At 46.9% G+C, this 24,023-nt stretch overlaps 1 protein-coding gene across 2 annotated transcripts in view; it reads right to left on the minus strand.

Moving 5' to 3' along the window:
* Positions 1–24,023, minus strand: part of olfm2a (olfactomedin 2a) — a 65,305-nt gene that overhangs the window by 38,873 nt on the left and 2,409 nt on the right. Inside the window, exon 1 of one of the 2 annotated variants that reach the window (XM_062531236.1) lies at positions 969–1,145. The exons of the other annotated variant lie outside the window; for it this stretch is intronic. The gene's annotated coding sequence lies outside the window, so the exon portion shown is untranslated. Of the gene's footprint in view, positions 1–968; positions 1,146–24,023 lie in introns of those variants that run through there. 2 annotated transcript variants of the gene reach the window in all.

The raw sequence follows: 24,023 nt of genomic DNA on the forward strand, positions 1-24,023 counted from the left end.
TGTATCTTTCTATCTCTCTCATCTCTCTCTCCCTCTATTTCTATCTATCTTGCTCTGGTTTCACCCCCGACACATATCCGTATCCCGTCGCTCTTGTTCCCAAGCCCCTCTGTGCCTTTCAACCTCTCTCTCTCTCTCTCTCTCTCTTTGAAATACAGACAAACAGAGGAGCAGCGCGGAGCGAGAGCTGCACAAAAACAAATCTCTCAGATCTTTCTTTCTTTTTTTTAATCATTTCTTCTCTGTGCAGGAGCGAAAAAACAATCAGTGATGGAAAGCATCTTTGTGTCAGTGATACTGTCTCCTCCAGCAATAAGGCAGCAGCACCATCTGAACGTGTCAGAGAGAGAGAGAGAGAGAGAGAGAGAGAGAGAGAGAGAGAGAGAGAGAGAGAGAGAGAAAGAGAGAAAGAGAGAAAGAGAGAGACAGTAAGAGATGAGGAAGCTGATGGAGTGCTAATGAGTGAGAGGGTTGGTTGCCAGGTTTCGGTCCAGAACGCTCGTCGACAGCGCATCAATCATTTCCCCTTCTGACATCTCCTTAATCACCCTGTAAGGCACTTTTGGGATGCTCAGCAGTAGCAAACACTGCTTGCATACTCCCCATACAACTGCCCCCCCCCCCCCCCCCCCCACACACACACACATCCACATCATCACCACCCACACACACCTCTGTAATACTGGCTGGAGTCAATCAGGAAGGTGCTCATGCACGGGCTTCTCCCGACTCCAGTGAACTCAGAGGTGAGGAAGGCATGCAGCAGGAGGCCATATAATTACACACATAAGTCAGGGGAGCACCCTGGACAGGTCTGAGTTCACTAAGTGGCAGGGAAAAGCAGCGGAGCAGAGAGAGAGAGAAGGTGCTGTAGATCTGGCAGACACAGTCACAGATGGCATTTTGGCACAAGGTCTTAAATTTGGCAAGTCGCTAGTGGGACTTTAAGAGCAGGTCGGTATTTTTACCTCTACTGAGCCAGAGTAGCCTGACAATCCCTCCTCGGTCGCAGCCGCAGCAGAATGTTGCCAAGGCCACAGATTCGGCAGAGAAAGAAGGAGCAGTCCCTTTTAAACCAATTTTCAAGTCACGCCAACGTTGTGCTGGGGTGGCATCTTGAGAAATATTAAGTTTGTAGTTTCATGTGGGCTGAGAAATCTTAGCGGATGTGGCAGCCGCTTGAGCCTTTCTCAAACTGTTAGCATCAGTCTCAGTCGAACCACCTGCTCCCCCGCCTCACCCTACGGACGCTGTGTGACTCAATGCTGCCCCCATGTGGTAACAACGCGACACTAGCGCTTCCGCAGTAATACTGTAAGAACACTCTCGTGAGCCTGGCGCGTTGCATGATTCCAGACCGCTACAACCCCGGGTCCCGCGCTGTGTAAAAGCTGCACTTGTTCACAGTGTTCGCCAGGAGTGCCTGACTCACACACTCACACTGGACACGGATGGATGGGTTAAAAGTTATTTTAGAGCAAACCTCAGCTCTCCTATTTGGTCTGTTGGTTTTCTGGAAGGAGGCTAGAGCTACCTCATTGTAAGTAGGCTAATACACAATGGTTTCTGCTTACAGACGAGACAACCACAGCATGGCTCTGTCTGGCATCTGAGAAATAGACCTCGCAGGCCACATTTTGAAGAGCCAGTCCAATTAGTCTTTAAGCTTGTTTTCTTAATGTGTATGCAGGGACTTGGGAGACTGTGCTGTGTCAAATTAATGATAGGCATACCGTTTCTCTGCTCAACATGGTCACATTAGTAGCCTAGGCTAGCCTGGTTTAACCAGACTCACTACCTTCACTCACTTCGTGAAGAGAGTCTGCCTGGCTTCTCACAATTGAGAAACATTTCCAACCCTAGCATGGTAAGGGGTGTGGACTTTGAAATCATTGGTCCAGCCGAACAAATTGCATCTATCAGGAATTCATTCCTTCCTACTTTGCTGTACCAAAATTGACACATTCTTCAACTGCATTTTCTTTTTTTTTATGTTGGCAGGCATGCTAATCCCCTCTCCTTGTGGATTGGCCAGTCACCCTGGTGGCTGAGGGAAGTTTTAGTCTTTGGTGAAGTGCTAGACTAATATTTGTATTATTTCAATGAAATAAAATTGAGTCAGGCTACCTGGACAGCGCTGAAATTGGCTAAACTGAGCTAGAAGGGCATTGGATATGGCTTGTTTAGGTTGTTCTAAACAAGCCTAGTTTTAGTCGCAGTCTCTTCTTGAATTGCCATCTGGTTACCAGGTAGCATCCTCAGTGTAATTTCATAACTTGTCTGTAGTTACTAAAGAAAAAGAACACTTAAATGTAATGAACATGTTGCCTTCCTGACCCGCTGTCAACTTACGGTAAATACAAGTCTTAGCAATGCCTTGCCATTCTGCAACACCGCCAGTGGCCACAGGGTGGCATTAGTACTCCAGCAATCGTCATTCAGTAAAAATAATTTTTATATAAAACCATCACCCTCCTCCTTAGTATGGTGGCCGATAGGTGCAAATAATGATCTGCAATCTATGAAAGCACATGCAAATTGACAGAACACTTTCAAGTAGACAAGTCACAAGCAACTTAAAGACGAACTACGCCGGTTTGGCAATTTCTTTGCTGTTTTCTTGATTGCAGGTTTCTCTGCAAAGCTTCCCCGTAACAGCTAAGCGAATCGGTCAGTCGTTTCATGAGCATGATTGCGAGGCTGCGAAACTTTCTGTGTGTCAGTGCCACCGGCCCGTGTTTTTTCCGCTCACAGGCGCTCGGAGGAAGCGAGACAGCCGTCATTCAACCCCAAATAAGTCAAACAACCATTCCAATGACTGAATCTGATCAGTTAAGGTAAATTAGGCTAAAACACTTGCATACTGTAGTTCACCTTTAAGAAAACTTCTTGGCTGGGTAAACCCTCCCTGATATGCCGGCGATTTGGATTTGGCCCTGCAGGTCACTACACATCTATCTCTCCTGCTTCCTGTCCACATCTCCTGGGTCCAATCACAAACTAGCTCATCCAAAAGGGGCACCTGGATCGTTGGTCTGATTGTTTGAAGGACTATCCAAAAGAATACAGAGATATTTTACTGTAACTATGCCCATTGATCACACCTCTTGTGCAGCAGAAATAAAGCGCAGACTCCCCAGACTAATGTTCAATCTTGAATTGAAAAAGATTGATCTTAGTATGGTGATAGCCAGATTAGAAAAACATCTCCATCAATTTGACAAATTTCACACAACACATTTCAGAGATGCATTGCAAATTCACAACTCAATCAAAATTCAATATGTAAAAATGATGAACAAGTCTGGGCCCGCTTGACGCCAGTGAGTTTACCTTGGAGCTCACTTGTCATACTTAGGCTTACATCGCTGTGTGCACACACAGAGACAACAGATTTCATTGGAGTTAAAATAGGAGGAATAATTCATCACCATGTACACACACACACACACACACACACACACACACACACACACACCAGCGAGTGGATACCAGTGATATTGAGAGGATGGGGGTGTGTTGCTAGTGCTAAATGGTGGCTGTTTTAGTGGTGATGAAGAGGAAGATGATCTAGCATCATGCTCTTCCTCTCACCACCCTACAGCACTGCAGGCGCATCACAATGCTACCACGGTTACCAGGGGGGGGCGCTTTATGTTCTCGCTAATAACTGACCTCACATGGACATGTGCTCACACACACTGCCACAAGCCAAGCAGAGGAATCCTGAGCACTCAAACACACAGACACACACACACACACACAAACAGACAAATATGCTAAGTGTATGTTCATGCACACAGTTGCTAACATACACATGGACAATACATACACACACATGTGCACACTCTCACAGTCTCAAACACATGTACACCCAACACACACACACACACAGACACAAATCTGACACAAATCAGACACAAATCAGAACATGCTGTGTATCTCTCTCTCTCACAAACACACACACACACACACACACACACACACACACACACACACAAACACGCACGCACACAAACCGTCACACAAACAAACACACGTCACACTGTAATTATGCGAGACAGGAGGATAAACAAAATTGGGTGCTTGTTAATGTTGATTGTCATAATCATCCCCATTAGCATAACTCTCTTTCATGAAATAAATATTTACTCAAATCATGAGCAATAATCCATCCTTAATGTACGCTGCCATTATGCACAACACTGAGTCCATCAGCAAACATTAATATCACTTCCATTGAAAGTCCTATTGTTTTCAGTGCCTGCAGCGCATTGGCACTCTTGTTCAGCTCCGACTCTTGCGCGATAGGCTGCAGTACCAGCATATGCCCTTTGGTGGTAGCAGAGTTCTTAGTAAAACCTTGGCCAGCTTTGGACATTGTAAAGTCTCAGTCATATAACACAGGCTTTCCTTGCATTCCCTCTCCATTGTAAGCTGAAACATAATGGCAATGTGACATTTCATATTAATCATCACAGCCATTTTTCTGAGGGTGAAAAAGGGTGCAATCAGCAGTCAATCAAGGACCCCAGGCCCGTTTTCAATGGAGTAAAGCTCCTTAGCGAAATGTCATCCCTTTTTTTTTTATTTCTGCGAATACGGTCCAGGGAGTCAGTCATTATTTATTAATCTGAAGACTGCCACAGATGTCCCCCTTGCTTTTTCTTTTTCCAGATCGGAATCGAAATCAATTTGCTTGATGCACACAGCCCCTCGTTTCCATGGCGATGGCACACCGGATGGAGGCGGCGGGTGGCCGAGTCTCTACTGCCAGAGTCCAGCAGTGGCAGCAGCAGTGGACCGTGAGACGGGAGGGGGGGCAGATATCGAGGACGAGCCGCTACTCTGTCCGCCATAGCGCCCAGGCCGCGTGCGTGCGCGTGGGGGGGGTTAAACCGCAGGCCGCTGGACGAGCAGTGCGGAGCCTGCTGCTTGCCGACCGGTGGCGGCTGCTACTGCGAGCCACTTAACGCTCACATAGAAAACTCCTTAACTCCAGCGTTTACCCCGATGAATTATGCAGCTCCCCGCAGCTTTGCTGCTGTCTGTCTGTGGCTGTGCTCTCCGCGGCCCACCACCACCGCTGAGTGGGTGAGTGCCTGCATACCATGAAGCTCTCATCTCAGAGGACACAGCCTATGGAGAGGTGTAGGAAACCACTTAACATGGCTCTGTGGATCACATTCCCCAGCCACTTGGGGCGAGAGCCCATACCGGCGGTGCTCGTCCCCAGGGCTATATCTCGAGAACCAGCATAGAAAATGTTCATTTCTGTGCCGTACTTTCCCAACTATTTTCTCAGCTAAGAGGTTAATACAGGGGGACAGTTAGTATGGTATTGATATGATTTTGTTTCTTTTATCTTGCATAAAACACTGTCCTGTGGCTTATACACAATGTGGCTAATATACAGGAGATTACTGTACCAGCAAACGGGGATAAAAGGTGCAGACACAGAATTTTGCTGGCTACAGGTAGTACGACATTAAGACAGGAACGAATGGCGCCCAGTGCCTACAGTTATAATTGAAGACTATTTTTCTAAATACACTGAGGGGTGTGAGACAGGCATTCCTCTCCCATTGTCTCTGACCCATTCCTCTCTCATTGTCTGTCTGACTCTGGGAGAGAAATGACGATAATGACACAATTTGTCATTGAGCAAAGCAATTTGATTGCCTGCTATTGTGCTGAGACGGCATTTCACTGGCAGCATCTCTGCCTGTCTATTTTGAAGAGGGGGGGATAAGCAGGAATATTTACTGTGCAGTATAAGCCTGGGAGAGACAGCTGCATCAGGCTGGAAAAATAGACCGGAAAACTACGCACTGGATTGAGGAGGATGTTTCTCCATTCAAGCGGAGTCTGAGAGTTAGCATGAAACGCACATAGACAGTCCATTCCCCCCCCCCCCCCTGTGTGGCGATCACTATGATCCCTGATGGATTCTCAGCATCCTGGTGACCTAATTACAAACAAGCTATGACCAAATAATATATATAAAATATAAAAAACCTCTCTAATTTGATGAATCACGGTTTCAGGAAACTGAGCGAGACATGTTGACCTTTCAGCGTTCATGCTTAATCAAACCTTCCGCTCTCCGTAGGAAAAGCCCCACCCTGTGTAAATGGACTGATTACCGACGGCAAATTGGATGTCCTGAGCTTGACGAGGGGGGAGTGGAGGCTGAAAGAGAGCCTGTTAATTGAGGTTGCCCCCCTCCCTCCCTCCTCAACACACACACACACACACACACACAAGCACTGGTCCTGATTGCAGACGGCCTTTGTCACTTTCCTGGGAAAGTAATTGGCTTCAGTGTTTCATGGGCCAATTCAAAGGCACTTCTTCTTCGGATTGGAGTGGCTTAAAGCTTCTTCAGATGGTGTTCGGCTTTGAACGTGAATGTTTTCCATGTTTCTTATGAACAACAGCTAAGGCCTCTGGGTGTTAAAGGTGATTTCCTAAAGGTCCACTTTCAAGTCAACAGCTCTATCTTGTAACACCGTTGTGTTTTCTGTTTGGTCTTTGTGTTTGCCACTTTAGGGCCACCTTAATCTTGTCGTACCTACACAGCAACTCCATAATATCGTTTTCAATAACAGCAAGATCCTTAGTTGTTGATGCAGTTGTTTATAATAAAAAAATGCCATGGCAACTGAAGAATTTTCATCTTGTCAGTGGCACCTGTGTCAATTTTTCTTCTTTTTTCGACAGTAATAGTAATAATAGCACGTTTTTGCTTCATTAGCTTCCAAGAGATTAGATTCTCAGCTGTGATAAAACAGAGGGATAAAAACGGAGAGGGTTGATGGAACAAGGAGCAGAGATGGATAGCAGCCTGCCGTTTTAGATGTCTAAAGTGATGAGTAAGTGTCTAAATTTGGTGGAGCTGCGCTGGTGATGTTGATGAGAGAGGAGGGCTGGAAGGGGGGGGGGGGTCTCATGGTTCGTCTGGGTTTACTCCTCCATTTATTGGGTTACTTTGTGCATTCTCTCTCTTCTTCTTCTGGTTGACTGATGAAAATCAGTCATCAGCACACACAGACACACACACTCACAAATGGGCGCGCGCGCGCAAACGCACACGCACACACATGGGCACACACGCACCCCCGCACCCCCCCCCCCCACACACACACACACAAATAGGCGCAGGCACGCACATACACTCACACACACACCGAAACACTCTCATAAACACTAGCACATAGACGTGTGCATACTCACATACAGACAAATGCCCACACAGAGACACAGATAGTCACACACACACACTCACAGACACACTTGCTAAACAAACACAAAATTCAACATAAGGGATGAGATAGAAGCCGCCTATTGTCCCCGCACCCTGATCACAGCTCCCAGTCATAGCTCCATGATTTCTTTTCTGTGGGTTATTAATGTGCACAGAAGCTGTAAAATTTAATGAGGGCTTGCTATAATTACCCACACTGTTTGGAGCGGATAAATCACAACTCACACGGAGACGGACTACTTCATCAAGTGTTGAGGCTGTGTGGGGAGAGCTCTAAGTACTGTGCCCAACCACCACTGGGATAGTACTGTATTTCTGTGTTATGTCTGACGAGGGACTGGGATGGTTGCGGTCACTGTTGTGTTCTTATATTGTCACCATTGAAGACACTGAAGTCCAGTCCTCTTGAGTTTAGCTTTCTGTTGATCATTGTACAAAGTATCATAAAGAAAAAAAAAAAGGATCATTATTGTTGATAGTTGGGTTGCCCCTCCACCCACCTACAAACCCACCAATATAACAACGTGTCTCACTGGCATGATGTCATCGGTGGTCAATCTGTATAACCATCTTTATAACCATTGTGTGTCCAGGGTGTACAGATCGTCCACCGACAACATCTAAGGCCCAATTCACACCGTTGCAGAAGGAGTTGCAGCGGTATGAATTAAATGTTGCACGTCATTGCAAGGTTTTAGAATGTTACAACTCATCTTGTCGCAAATCTTTAGTTTGAACCCCCCTTAAAGGATGGCTGACGACAGACACACATGACATGATGTACAGTATACCCAGGGTATGCGGATCGTCCACCAACATCATCTAAAGCCCAATTCACAGCAAAGATTCCTGACGCGACAAGACCGAGTTGCAGCGGTGTGAATTAAATGTTGCACATACTGTAGTTGCAAGCCGTCGCAAGCCGTCGCAGAGCATTCAACATGTTTAGTCGCAGTTGCAAGGTTTTAGAATGTCGCGGCTCGTCGCTAATCTTTGACGGAACCACATTTAGGCATTCTAGATTGACCCGGAGCGGTTCTTTTCAACTCTCCCATGACCGAAAAGGTTCTGATTAAAGCAGGAAGTTCTGTGGGAAGTTCTCAATCTGGTCTCAGACGCAGCTGTGGCACCCCAGCAACAACACAGTGCTTAACTAACGGGCTTATCGAACACTCTTGCCTCGTTTTCCAAGCCGTTAAGCCACATTCCACCACTTCACTAATCCCTGGCCTGACGGCTGAACAGAGCCAAGCTGACCCTTCAAACGGACAATCTCTCTTGGGCAACTCCACAGACACAGCATCCGCTGCTTGGCATGGTGCCAACATATTCAGTGAAGGAGATAGTAACCCCTGGTGCCCTCCAAATGGCTAAATCATCTTTTGGGTTTTTTTTCTGTCTGCTTTGGAAATGAGTACCAGTCTGCAATGTTAGTGAACCAAGGCCACACTGAGTGCATTTGGCGTTCATAATATTGTATGTGTCTCTACTATGCCAGCAATGCATTTAGCCCCAATGAGTTATGTCATTCTTCCAGGAAACACAGAGGCCTTTTAAATATCCACTGGTTCAGTTCCTCCAGTGGTCAAGTACAGATGTGTTTGGCAATGGATACACATTACAATAAAGTAGTTTATAGAGCAATGGTCCTCCCCTAAAACAAATCTTTTTTCCCTGAACACGATTCCTTGGGGCTGTTGCCTGATCTAATAACCCCCAACCCTACCCCCCGCATCCATCCACAAGGCTCAGACCCTTCCATATTCCCCAAGTAGTATGAAGTCCCTTCTGTCTGGGGTAGATAATTGTATGTGTGTGCGTATGTGTGTCTGTCCAGTGATCCATTCAGCGATTTCACCAGTAAATGAGAAAAAAGGCAAGAAACACACACACACACACTGAGGAAAATTACTTTTTGAGAAACGAAGAGGGTTTCGATTATGGCACTGGTATTTAGCCACAGAGAGTGGTGATTTGTCCCAGGGGCACTCGAGTGCAGAACAGACTCTAGGTCTGGGATTGAACCGCCAACATACAGAAGACTCATACACCCCTCTTCGTTATTGTTATTATCTTTTTGTCATGTGTTTCATGTTTGGTTCTTGGGCCTAATGTATGAGTAAGCGTTCCGCGCTTCGAGTGTGTAAAATCACCACACTTTATGGCCTGTGCAGACTACACGATTTCAACCCGATTTTGCCACGATTGTGTCGTGGCCGACAAATTTCCATTGTCGGGTCCGAATATTCAAAGTCGGGAACGACGTTCGAAGGAGGAAGCGTCTTGTAATCTAACATGTTCAACGACCCGCGATTTATTGTCTGCGACATTCTAAGACGTTACGACCAAAAGTCTAGCATGTTAGATTTTTTGGGGAATCTCCTACGACTCCCGTGTTGACACTGATACTGTGACGACACACGACGAGAAGGCTACGATAAATTATCTTGTAATGTGGCCACTCTTGCGGCCACGACACTGCATGATTTTGTGGTTCTCTGATCGCCTAGTCTGACATGGTCAATCGTAAAAGATAATCTTGAAAGACAAAAAAGTCGTGTAGTCTGCACAGGCCATTAGCGCACTTTAATTTCCTTGTGTTTATCAACGTATGCATTTATTGTCACACGGTTAATGACCTCATTATGGCACTGCCTCTGAACCTATTAAAGATAACGCACCCTATATTGTCCCATTGTTATTCACGATGCACTCCGCAGAAATTGGAGAAGATCCCTGCCTGGAGGCAGAGCTTTCCATGCGTATTAGTTAACTTAAGTATTCCCTCCATTTCTCCCCATTTGGATGCACTCCACGTTACTGCAGTTTTTTTCCCTTTTTTTCTTTCTTTTTTTTTATTCCCCTTTGCTTAAGTCACCCCTCCTGGGTCACATTAATGCATCGAATGAGACATGACCCACACCACATTAACAAACCTCCATCTGGAATCTGAGACCTGACCTTGGTTAGCAAAACATGGGAATCAAGAAGAACCCATAAAAAATTCCAGATGTTAACATCGACTACCTGGTAGACTACACGGATCGCTCCTTGATTTCTAATGAGGATGATATTGAGCTTGTTCTACGCATACTTAGAAACATATGAAAGGACAACTCTGGTCTAAGAAATACCTAGAGTCTATTTTCATCAGTTTTGAGTAAGACCAGAATATGCACTTAAAACGAAATAGCACAAATATAATAGTGATAGCCTTGGGGGCAAGCTTGCTACGTGAAAGTAAATTGATACGTTATAATATTACACTCCTGTGATACTGTGGAGAGGGTACCACTCCTGTGGTACTGTGGACAGTCAGTGCACTGTGGTCACTGTCATCCGGTGAGAATAAAGTCCCTACAAGTTGATTACCAGCCGTTCACTACAGTTTATTTGATCTTATCAAGATAAAAAAAAACCCTTAGATTTAGAAGTGTAGATAATGTATCTTAAGAGTGAATTTCTTGTTTTAAGTGTTCAACTTTACTTATAATCTTACTGTATATCTAGATTTAATTATCTTAATTCAAGAAATCCTGTCAAGTGAAATTATCTTGCTGCATGAACAGATAGATTGACTTGTTCTGAGTACCTTTTACCTCAGATTTTGTGTTTTTATCTTGTTTTTAGACACCCCTTTGTTGCAGAGTTCTCCTTGTGTTGCCAACTGGAAGAAGCATTTAGGTAATGCACTGACTGCACAGACTTTTTTTATTCCCTTTCTGTACACTTACAAAGTTCAAATGACTTTGGTTTGTCTGTAGGGACCCTCTCCACAATATCACATTGTTGTTGTTGACGTTAACGGGTAGTTAGCCTTTTGCCTCAGGATGAGTGGATCTGATAAGCAGTCTAATCTTCTCTTGCTTTTTTCTCGCAACTAAGAGATTCACTGACAATATCAGTGTCATTTACAACTTCTTATCAAACATACTTGATTAGAAGTAGATTACGCACTATCTTTGGTGGAAAACAGTAGTCTGTGTGAAAATGTTCAGCTAATGCTAAATGTTAAGTTTGTACGTTGTGTTTACCGGTATTCTAATTGAGATACTCTTAAAATGAATGTGTTGAAAACGACACGACTTGTGTTATTTGTAACACATCTCTGTGTCCAGATTGGGACAACACAGTTTGTGTTGTTTCCTTTTTTTATTTGTTAGATAATGTGTTTAAAATAACACAACGTAGGCCTACACTGAAAACAACACAACTTGCATTGGGTTTTTTTTCTAAAATATCTCTGTGTCCAACACATTTGTTTTGAGAGTGCAGTGGGCAGTCTTTGTGTTGTTCGCTGTGAGACTTCTGTTCGCCAGGAAAAGGCAACACAAGACGATTCAACAGCATTGTAGCCAGCGCTTTGAAGTGTGCTTGGTCTGCACTCGCCTTTAGAACGGAGTTGTCCGTCCTTTCGAGACACGTGTAACACTCTGTACCGCTGTACAGCCGCGTTTTCCGTCTGCCTCATGAGTACAGTGTGCACAGAGCGATGAACGTCTCCACCGGTTTGCGGTCCGTCACTCAGGTTTAATAAAGCCCTTGTTCAGGGCTGTCGTGGTAAGATCAACACAAATATATCAGCCCTGGCGAGTCGATCGATCCCGAGCTAGCCGAGCAGAAAAATGGATCTGACAAGTGCGAGTCTGTCCGCCCCTTTTTTCGCTGAGAGCAGCTCGCCTCCTTCTGTGCAGGCTCTTCCTCCTCCGCTCCTCCCTCCACATTACTGGCTCGCTCGCCGCATGTGTGTGTGTGTGTGTGTGTGTGTGTGTGTGTGTGTGTGTGTGTGTGTGTGTGTGAGAGAAAGTGCGTGCGTGTGTGTGTGTGACTGGTGTGTGTGGGGGTAAGATGCACTGGTGCACTGGAGCATCTCTGTGCCTGAGCAGAGCTGAGCTAAGCGGCAGGACCTGTGCTGCCCTCCTGCATGTTCAGGCACCACCACCCTCCTCTCGTCTCTCCCCCTGCAGGTTGGAGCGGAGTGCTGACACACTCTGTCTGTCTGTGCATCCCCCCCCCCCCCCCCCCCACCCCACCCCACCCCAACCTACCCCAAGACCCCAGGGCTCTGTTAGTGAGGAGAAGCAACACTGTCAGGCCTTGAGGCCAGTCTCCTCACCACCCCCCCGCCCCCCCACCCCTCAACCTCCAGGCCTCTCCCTCAACACTCCCGCACCCCCCCACCCTCCTCCCCCTCCCCCAACCCCTCAATCCACATGACTGGCTGACTGATTCGGCCATCTTGTCACGGCTGCCCACTGTCACAGAGACCGTCTCTCTCCAGCAGCGCTCACCGTATTGTTTGACATTCTTTCCTTCAAATCCCCCTTAATCCAATCTGGCCTCTCCGCTCCTCTGTTCCCCGGCTCCTCGGCATCTCCGAGATGAGAGGCAGAGGAGGAGGAAGAGGAAGAGGCACGGGTTGCTCACACAGAGGGCTGTAATCACACTGAAAGCACCGAATTGGTGCAAAGCCCCCCCCCCCCCCCCCCACACACACACCCTCCACGCCCTTTCAGTGAAATGTCAGCATGCATCACTGTCTCCCTGTCACTCATCCAGCCTTTTGTACATGCCTGCCCTCTCTCTTTCTCGTTTTCTTTCTCTCTCTCTTTCTCCTCTATCTCCCTCTCTGTCTCCATTTTTCTCACACTGTGTCTGCTTTCCGTGCTCTCTCTATCTTCCTATCCCTTCCTTTTGTCCTCTCTCTTTCTCTTTCCCTCTGTCCCTCCTCTCTCTTTCTCTGACCACACTTTGTGATAGGTCCACATGCCATTGTTTAGTCATCGTGGTGCCTGTATTGATTGGCTGATATTAGCCTAATTAAACCCAATCGGCGAGGAGGGTCAGTCGCTCCACTGTGGGGAATGGAATCAAAGTGACGGGGACTGAGCGATAGGGCTCTAATTATTCTCCCCTCTCCTCTATTAGGGGCTCTGCGATAATAAGCCTGCAGGCGGAGCTCTCACTCTCTGTCCTCTGTCTCTCCCTTCGCCTGTCTCTGTGTCCATCTCTCTCTCTCTCTTTCTCTCTCTCTATCATTCTATCTGTGTCTATGTGTGACCTATGTGGATCTGTGTTGCCTGTCTCTCTATGTATGTATGTATATATATATATATATATATATAATTCTTTTTGTCTTATACTGTGTTCTGTGTTGCCTGTCTGTATCCATCTCTCTCCCTCTCTTTACTCTCTCCCTCTCTTCTTTCTCTCTCTCCCTCTGTTCTGTGTTCCTGTCTTTTTCTCTCATTGTCTGTCTCTTCTTTTTGGTCTCTCTCTCTCTCTCTCTCTCTCTCTCTCTCTCTCTCTCTCTGTGGCTCTCTGTCTGTGCCTATGCCTGAAGTTACAGCCCAGCAGCTGCCCATTTCCCCTCTCTCACACAGAGCCTGGCACAAATCACTGGCCTCAGAACAGTGGCGCATCTCTGAGCGTGCAGAGAGTGTGTTAGGGGTTTGGAGTTTGTAGAGGAAAGGATGGAGGTGGGGGCATGGGTGGAGAGTGATGGAGTAGGGCTCTCAGGTTGGGAAAAAAAAATCAAAATCAAACCCGAGCTCGAGGTTAATCACACAACCTGTGCTCTGGCATGGCCCTCTAATCAGCGCACACACTCTCTCGCTCTCACATTCGCCCTCTCTCCCACCTGCACACACTCTCTCACTCTCACATCCGCCCTCTCTCACACCTGCACACACTCTCTCACTCTCACAATCGCCCTCTCTCACACCTGCACACACTCTCTCGCTCTCCCATTCGCCCTCTCTCCCACCTGCCAGCCCATGGCCCTAGCTCCATTACTCCGAGACCAGCATAGCACAAGCCTGCTAGCCGGCTCCAGGTGGATAGCTCTTTTTAACCCTTAAGCTGGTACGGAAATGTATTACTATATATATTGTTTTTTATTACGTTCGAAATCGAATGTTCTAAAGAATGTCTGGTTTCACAGAACCATGGAATTCAACATGGAATTCTAGAACCTTACATGGTTACGGAACAGAATCTTCTGTTAGAATGTTCAAAGCTCCCCTGCTGAAGGAAACGGTACTCCTCTCATCCATCATCCCCAGCACAGCGGGAACCTCTGTCGCCCATCGGGGGGCCCTGTGATTTCTTGAAATCATCGTGCAGAAGTGGCATTTCGGAGAGGGACAGTTACACCTCGGCTACAAATTACCCCAGAGCTGCTATACGCCATGCCAGTTTGGCCCGCCTTGCCATGCCCGCATTTCTTCATCCGCACCAGAGCCTGTTCCAAGCTCTGGTCTCATTTTTCTTCTCCCCCCTCCTCCCTCCCCCTCCCTCGCCCCCTCCTGAAGTGGGTGATTGGTGCCAGGCAACGCGAGCAGCAGCCTGGGCCCCCTGCCTGCACCTGAGCGGGCTGGTGTGATCACAGAGACGGCTGCCCGGCGGACGGGCAGCGGAGATCTGGAGCTCCGCCGGGCTACTTAGCGCAGCCTGCTTCCCCTCAAGAGCTGGAGCAGGGCGGGGAGGAGAGAGTCGCTAGCTGAATTGCCTCTGTGCCTCACAGGTAGATTATGCCATTTTTTTTTGCTGTCAAGAGATTGCTCTGTTCCAATGATACTGGAAGTCTGAAAGTGTGGCGCTTCATGGTAATATAATGGTAATAGACCGTAAATGCACTGTGCAGTCTTGCAATATTTTAAGCATTCTGACTGTCTCTCTCGGTTTATAAAATGTGTGCAATTTTCAAGGCTAGAAAGGGATTAGAATGCACGAGAAATGTTGAAAATAACATCTTTTCACTGTGTCTATAAAACTACACCATTATCAAAAAATCTCAAGTAATGTCTGCCTTTAAACAGCAGAAACTCCATACACCCCCCCCCCTCCACACACACACAAACACACACACAATTGAAGTGTCACACTCTTTTCTTTTCTTTCTCTTCTTCTCACCCTCCCTCTTCTTTCCATCCACCTTCCTCCTTTCGTCATCTCTGTGCTCCAGGCAGGCGGTGAGAAGCAGCTCTCTCGTCAGTGACCCGCCTGCCCATGAACCAGACACGGAGGCGACACGACGAGAGAGAAGCAGGCTTGGCTCTCGGAGGTGGAGAGAAAGAGGAGAGGAGAGAGAGAGGAGAGAGAGAGGAGAGGAGAGAGAGAGAGAGAAGCAGGCTTGGCTCTCGGAGGTGGAGAGAAAGAGGAGAGGAGAGAGAGCGCAGGGAGCAGCAGCAGCAGCAGCACGTCGATAAAACATCCCTCTCTCCTCCTGCTCTCCATCTCGTACACGCAAACCTCAGCCGGCACGCACACACACACACACACACACACACACACACACACACACACACACACACACACACACACACAGCTATCTCACCTCCAGCAAGGGAGCTCTGTCACTCCCTGCACTAGAGCCAAGGGAGATGTCCTCAGGAAACAGTGGAGAGAGAGATGAGCGAGAGAGAGAAAGAGCAAGGTAGGGAAAGAGAGATAGAGAGAGAAAGAGCAAGGTAGGGAAAGAGAGAGGGGGCGTGGAGGGAAAGACAGAGAGGGAGGGAGAGAGAGAGAAAGAGAGGAGAGCTAAGAGATTGTAACTTGAGAAGGTGACAGATAGGGAGGTGTTGGGTACACAGCTGTGTCTAATCTCTTTATTTCCACTTCTGTGCCACATTCTGAGAGCAAGACGGAGCGTCTCACTGAACCACAGAGATTGAGCTGAATTCAGCTCTATGGCAAATTTTCACATGTAGACATTATCTGGCTTTTTCAGATGTGGACATTGCGTTACTATATCAGATCTGGACATTATCTGCACGTTTCAGGTGTGGATGTTACCAAGCTGTTTGTGTGGCGCAGTAATATCCTCACTCTTGCACTTTCAGTTTCACTTTGGTGTGAGAATATTACTGCGCAGAGTCTAAGTGCTCCCAATGTTATTCTGCCACACAATATAGTTATCCCTTTTGCCTGCTTAGAAATGCACCACGTTGAATTTTGTTTCACCATACTTGGTCGTGTGACTACTCGTGTAACTGTATTTTAATAGGGAAAACATGGAGGTGTTTGGATCCTAACAAATGCATTGGGCTAGCTAAATGCCATCAAAGTTGCGCCGCGCGCCAGAGCCAGCGAGTGCACGCATTGAAACGTGAGAGGTATGTATCATCTCGTCTTAATTAAGGGAATAACATAGTTTAATATGAAAAAACGGTGAAGTGTTGCTTTAGCTAGTGCTAATAAAACAAGTGTGTGTGTGCGTCATGTTTTACGTTGCTTCGGATAAAAGTGGGGGCTGAATGTATAAATGTGAATGAATGTTTTTTTTTTTCCCCTTTTCTGGCCCAGTTGAGCAGCGCTACTCAAGAATCAAGAGCAGCAAAGCATAGGAGCTAAAGTGTACTGTGAAAGCAAATGATTAGGCGCTATCGATCCCTTTCCCCTAGTCCTCGAGTGCAGGGGCTTTATGTTGCTGGAGAGAGGAATCTGGCTGTCTCTGTAGCACAGGGAAAAGGGCTTGACTGTCTACGCTAGATACTGTATGCAATCTATAATCTACAATCCCAGGTAAATACCACACATGACCGTGCTCAATAGAGATTCAGCGCACAGGGACGAGAGAAGAGGTCAAACTGCGTGATGGTCAAGAGGGGATGGCCATGGCAATGCAATAATGCAGGGCGGTCAACAGTCGTGGTTCATTCTGCCGCTGTCACCATGGTTACCGGCGATACAGTGGTAAACACATCACCCAAGGTCACAAACTTGAAGTGGTCATGTTTGACCCAGACGCTTGATGTACGAACACAGGCTGAGCCATTGTTTATTTATCGGCCGCTGTTTATGTGCATGTGTGTGTGTTTGTGTGTTTGCGTGTGTGTTCTTCACTATGCGTGTGTGTGTGTGTGTGTGTGTGTGTGTGTGTGTGTTTGTGTGTGTGAGGAAGCGGTGGAGGACGCGGTGTGCGCAGCCAGCTCTCGGTGTTGTCAGAGAGACGTCAGCTCGCGTTAGAGTCAGAGCCGCAGACCTCCACAAGTGAGGCCGCCTCCGGCCAAGAGAGGGAGCCAATCTGTTACTGTATGGCTGATATGTGTGTCACCAGCCATCCTGACCCCTTCATGGAGAGAAGGAGAGAGGAGAGAAGGGGTGAGGGGAGGTGGAGAGAGACAACAAGGATAGATAGATGGATGGATGGATGATGGATGATAGAAGAGAAATAACTGACCATCCTGACCTTCTCATGGAGAGAAGGAGAGAGAGGGGAGATGGAGAGAGACAAGATAGATACTGTAGATACACAGACAGACAGACAGACAGACAGACAGATAGATAGATGGATAGAAGAGAAAGAACGGAGGTAGAAATGATTCGATGGAGAGAGAAGGGGAGAGAGAGAGAGTGAAGGGAGGAGAGACATGGAGGCTGTGCAACACCCAGTGCTTTCACGAGGCTTGTTAATTGGCTTGATAACTACACGGGGAGAGATGCAGAAGGTGTGGACTGCGTCAGTGCACGGAGCCCTGCTGTTCTGTCTGATCAGAGAGGACCTGTGGATGACCTCACATCCTGTGCAGAGGCCAAGGCCCGGCCCGCTCCCCACTGGGCTGGTAATTACTGGAGGTTTCAGAGGCCGCGAGAAGGCCAGAGTGTGTTTGGGAAGCCATGGTGTGTGTGTGAGGTGTGTGTGTCTGTGTGTCTGTGTGTGTGTGTGTGTGTGTGTGTGTGTGTGTGGTGTCTCTCTGTGTGTGTGTGTGTTCGTGTGTGTTCGTGTGAGTTCGTGTGAGTGTGTGTGTGTGTGTGTGTGTGTGTGTGTGTGTGTGTGTGTGTGTGTGACTGTGTGACTGTGTGTTTGTATGTGTGTGTGTGAGTGTGTGCGTGTGTGTGTGGGCAGAGCTCTAGTGTCCTGTTGTGATGTTCTGGGCACTTCTGCTACACAAACTAACCTTGCAGCCTCTCCAGAAAGAGTGCAGAAAGAGTAGAGAAGAGAAGCTTCACACACACACACACACACACACACACACACACGGCCCTTAATCCTGCGTACAGTAGTGGGCTAAAGGTGCCGGCTGAAATCAGGACTCCCACTCCCCAACCCCCTCCATTCCTCTCCGCCGGCAGCCTCTTCAGTGGCGTTCATCTGGCCCTGTGATGCTTAGTCCCACCGGAGGCTGGGGAGTTCAGTAGAGGCCGGGCTGGCTGCACTGGCTGAACCACTGGGTCAGGGGTTTGTCTCATTTTTTACTCAGTAGTAGACACTATACCAGACCAGGCCCTATCATTGGTTTTGCGGGTAAGGTGCAGTCTGTCAGCAAGCAAAGTTCTTGTACATGAAATACAGCTATCCTATGGTATGTATATGGGAGCATTGGCTCGTCAATTTTTGCATTTACAGTAAGTGTCTTGCCCCACAGTGTTAAGCTAGCAATTAGATTTAGTCTGGTTATTAAAGGTGCTCTAAGCGATGTTGCACGGTTTCTAAGCTAAAACATTTTCTGTCACATACAGCAAACATCTCACCATCCGCTAGCTGCATGTCCCCTGAATCCAATGTAAAAAAAAAGGTGGTCTCTGTGGACAGCCCAGGCTCCAAAAACGGCAAGAAAGACAAGTTGGTCCAACCTGGACCATAAAAACATAACAAGCTGTTCCAGCCAATCACCGACAAGATGTGCTTTTTAGGAGAGTGTCAATTGCAATGGAGGGAGGGGGAGGGAGTAGCGAGCTAGCTCTCTGTTTTGTTTGAACATCAACAGAAGTGGCGTTTAGTTAGACTCAAGACTCACTTTACCCATCAATCAAATAAGCCCCCCCTGTTTTCATTCCGCATTGCCTAATCGTATAGTTCAGAAAGACAGCTCAAATATGTACCTACATGGATATTCAGCAAAATACATAAAGAAAGACAGCAACCCTTGCCTATATGCAAATAGCACACAGGAGACACCCCAGCTGAAACCTTTCTATATTTATGCTTGTGTATGAAATTCAGATAGGTGTTTTGGCAGTCAAAACACATCTATGAATTATGAAAAATGTTTATGAAAAAATAAGGGGGAAATAGATGGGTTGAATTTCATTTTTATTCTTCTTTTTATTTGGGCAGGATTCCTCATAGTGATGGTATGCCCACAACAGTGCCTTTCTGCACCCTCCCTGAGTGTGTGTGTATGTGTGTGTGTGTGTGTGTGTGTGTGTGTGTGTGTGGTAATGAAACGCTTCCTTCTGCCAGTACGGCCTCACAGCCGCCATGCGAAGGCCAGCCTCAGAAGGATCGTTGCCACAAACACCGTGGCAACAGAGCCTTCTCCTCCACGGGGTGCGACCACACAGACCGATGCCACACAATCACCACACAAGCAAGCCGCACACACACCACACAGATCGAGGCCACGCACGCAATCACCACACAAGCAAGCCGCACACACACACCACACAGATCGAGGCCACACAAGCGCCACACAAGCAAGTCGCACACACACCATACATGTGCTCAATAGCCACAAGACTAAACGATTTTCTTAGAGACTTTACAAAAACTTGTCAACCAGAACTAAAAACTGTAAGATGAGCAAGGCATCAGCTATTTATCTCATGGACATTTTCTGCGTTTGTGCCACTTAAGTACCCAGGATGTTCTCTGGCGAAGACTGCATGCTATAAACTCTCTACTACTCAATCACCAGAACAAGTACACAACCTTGCAATTGAATTTCATGGTTCATTAAACCTTGATCATTTCAATCTCCTAATTTGGAAAAAGACACAAAAGACAACCAGTAAATTCTAACGAAAAAAGTATATCGCTTTGTGTTGTTGACTGCCTGAACTGTATCAAATGCATTTATGTATATTTACATAATAATATCCCACAATAATATCCTTACATTTATGCAAGTAAATAGATTATTGTGGGATGCAAATCCACTCTACTCAAACAGATTATGGAAGCTCAGTTAACCAAAATGGCACTTGTATATCATATCCATGATATGAAGCATGATATTTCTGCTTAAGTGTAACCTAAGAGATATATGTAATACTATAGCCCAATATTAAGCCCAATCCATTCTATAATGCTACTGGATTTACTGATATGCATTAACAAAGGATGTTGTGTTGAGGAGAACTAGTTTCACTTTCCACACATGGTCAGCGTCATGAGACATGACAGATGATAGAGAGAAACACCACCTGTTTGCCTCAATAGCACACTCACCCACACACCCACATATGAAAACACACACACACACACACACACACACACACACACACACACACACACACACAGGCAAATGAAAACACACATACACACACACACACACACACACACACACACACACACACACACACAGACATGAAAACACCCACCCACCCACACACACACAACACACACACGTGCGCACACACAAACACATGCACACACACACGCGCACACACGCACGCACGCACGCACCCACACACACACACACACACACACACACACACACACAGACACCACACACACACACACACACACACACACACACACACACACACACACACACACACACACTACATTGTAAACGAAACAATGTCAGTCTCATTAACAGGCTTTGGGTCAAAGCCCCCACCAGCTGCTGAAGGTCCCATTCACCACTGTGCCACCACCACGACCACCACCGTGTGTCCCCACTGTTCTCCTTCTCCACCCTCCTCCACCCTCCGCCCACTCATCAGGATGCATTACCCGCGTATGCTAATGGAGGCGCACTTGAAGGAGGTCGCGGCCCTGCGTGGCTAATTTATTGCTCGTGGCTTGTGATTGGGAGTCACATGTTGCCAGAAACATGATTAGGAGCACCGCTACCGTATATCAGCTGCCAAATGACCGGCCCAACAACAAGCAGTCATTAGCCTGGGGCCCCCGACGTGCAATATTTATGCCAGCGCTGGAAAACAAAACCCCACCCGTCCCCCACACTCCACCCCATCCCCACCCCCCTCATGCAGCCTCTGCTGGTTTCAGCTGATGGGTGCCGTGGTTGTGGTTGTGGGTGTGGGTGTGGGTGTTGTTAGTGGGGGGTCGGTTGTCTGTTTACTGTTTTGTGCATGCAGCACATTTTTTGTGCTTGTGGTTGCTGAAATATAGAACTGAGGGCAGAGTGTTTGTGTTGTGTTAAGTGGGTGTGTCTGTTTGTGTGTGTTTGTGCGTGTGTGTGTGTGTGTGTGTGTGTGTGTGTGAACTCCATGTTCGTCTCAGTATCTGCTTGTGTATGCATACATTTCAAGACAGGAGAGAGAAGGAGATAGATAGATAGATAGATAGAGAGATAGAGAGAGAGAGAAGGATAGATAGAGAGAGAGTTTGTGTAAGACGGAGAGAGAAATGTGGAAAAGAGAGAGTGAATGAGTAAACGTCTGAAAGAGTGAAAGACGGTGAGAGCTAATCCTTTCTTAACCTCTTTACAGAAGTGTCAGGCCCAGTTACAGTAGTGGGATGCCACTCGTCTGCGTGACGGAGAGATTAAGCGTGTGCCCTGCTGCTGCCCGCATGGGCAGATTGGTACCCATGGTCGCAGGCCAGGCCCTTTCATTAGTCTCAATCTGCCCAGATGTCCAGCTCGCGCCAATCACAGTCTTCATCGGTCCCTTGGCATCCTCACCACTGAACCTGCGTGACGACCGCGCACATTAATGCCCAGTCCCTCCCTCCCTCCCTCCACTCCTCTGCAACGCTCGTCGCCACTGTGGCAGGAAATATCGATGGGGCTCAACAGTAACAGCCGAGTTCACTGTAAGCCATTTACACACTGGCATAGTGGACACTTTTGAAAAGACAGGGCTTTTTGTCGAGATAAATGTATTATCTTGTCATGAGTGCGTTTTTGTATCTTTTATTATTATTATTGTCTTTTTTTCCCCCGCTGCTGGTCAGATGGTTGGGTAATAGCCCTTTGGCTGTCAGACAAAGAGGAGGATTTAACTCTCCGCAGCTCCCACTCTCTCACAGAGTGGGGGTTTAAACGCCACTCGTGCCACTTGCCACTGGAGCAGCACCAGTTCCAACGACATGTGACTGGATTTCTCCTAAAAGAGGCAGCTGGTCTCTCCCCCACCACCACCACCACCACCACCACCCCCCAGTCCATCCTGTCCAATCAGCACCAGAGTCATGCAAGCTTCTCATGTAACTAAACTCTGATTGGGCCAGCTACACGTCATCTGACTCCTGTTCGCCATGCCTCGTAGAATAGCCCTCCGTCAACAGTGTATGCATGGCACAGACTCAGATGAGCAGAAGAGACGCTGATATGATGAAGTCATTTGACCCCACTTTATAAATAGTGCCCTAAGGGTTTATATTCCTGATCTGTGACTTTCATAGGATAAGAACAATGTATGCCTTACATTAAATAAATGTACTTTCAGGAAGCTAAATCAAAACCATACAGATACAGTACATAAACATGCCTGCACAGTAAGAAGACAATATCTACAGTTAAAATAATGTTGTTGCTATGGGACATAGTAATATTTACTCATGCTTTACTTGAGTGCACTACAGTGCAGATAAAGTGGGGCTGATGGGGAGAGAGCACACATTGAGATAATTACGGGGCCAAATGGCTGAGGTGTGCTCTGAGATACAGTACATGAGCAGGAAACAGCTTTTATGGGAGCAGCGGTGCTCTGTACAAACCTCAAGGTTTCTTTTCCAGAGCAATTATCACATTTCCCTCAATGGGGAGCTTTTAGAATAGGCTCCGTGGCCAAACAATTTTAAACTGTTTGTCTTTGATCACCCTCCCTTGTGTGCAGATTAGCCAAACAACTGAAAAGCATCTTTGAACAACCCGTCGAGACTTTCTCTCTCTCTCTCTCTCTCTCTCTCTCTCTCTCTTCCTGACATCCAATTAGCAGTGTCTCCCTCTCCGCGGAGATATGGTGCACACAAAGCAGTGCAAACCAAGAGCCAGCAGCTGCTCCACACAGCCCATGCCTCAGTGACACCACAGACACGTCCCAGGGAGTCTATGCCGGTCGTGGGGCGGTTTGGAATCAAGAAGTCTCTCTGGCCCTTACACCAGCAGATTGTCATGTTAATTGATAAATGGTTCAGTTTGAACATCTGTAACACCAAGGCTAAACCAGGCACTGGTTCACTGATGACAGATGTACCGTGACATAAATCAAATGAAGTGAAAATCACCCTGATGTTTTGGGGCCTCGACAGACAGGTTTTCACTGCTTCTCATGAATATTTTTAATTTAATGTACATTTAATGCTATCCCGTAATTGACTGAAATACATCAAATTTTTTAGCCAATCCTTTTTCATCACATTGGTGTAGCTATGCATGTTACATGGATTGGTGTGAGTGAGTGGTTCTCCCTGTCCTGGACGGTTTGAGAAACACCACCACACACCACTAGTATTCTCTTGGGCCACTGCATTTGAGAGCACATGGAACAGCAGTCAATTGATGACCAAGCTGTAATCCATCAACACCTCTCCAAACTAATTAGGGAAACTACAACTCTAAGTGTCTCTATATCGGCGTAATTGGGCATGTGATGGTTTTGGAACACACTGCACCTTCAATTGAAACAGAAAGGAGAAGTTTGTTTGTTATTTCCAGAATCAGTAGAGAAATACCACATTTGAAATAATGTGAGTAGGTCTATACGGATTCACACAGTTTATTCGTAGCAACTCATGCCATTCAATATAGTGTGTAATTGCAGGCAATTTTGCCCCTCAGTTTCATTGCTCAAACAGAAACATATCCGCTTGCATTCTGACGCTTTGATAGGCTCC

This window comes from Sardina pilchardus, chromosome 3, assembly GCF_963854185.1.
Source record: "Sardina pilchardus chromosome 3, fSarPil1.1, whole genome shotgun sequence".
In the NCBI taxonomy this organism is placed as follows: Eukaryota; Metazoa; Chordata; class Actinopteri; order Clupeiformes; family Clupeidae; genus Sardina; species Sardina pilchardus.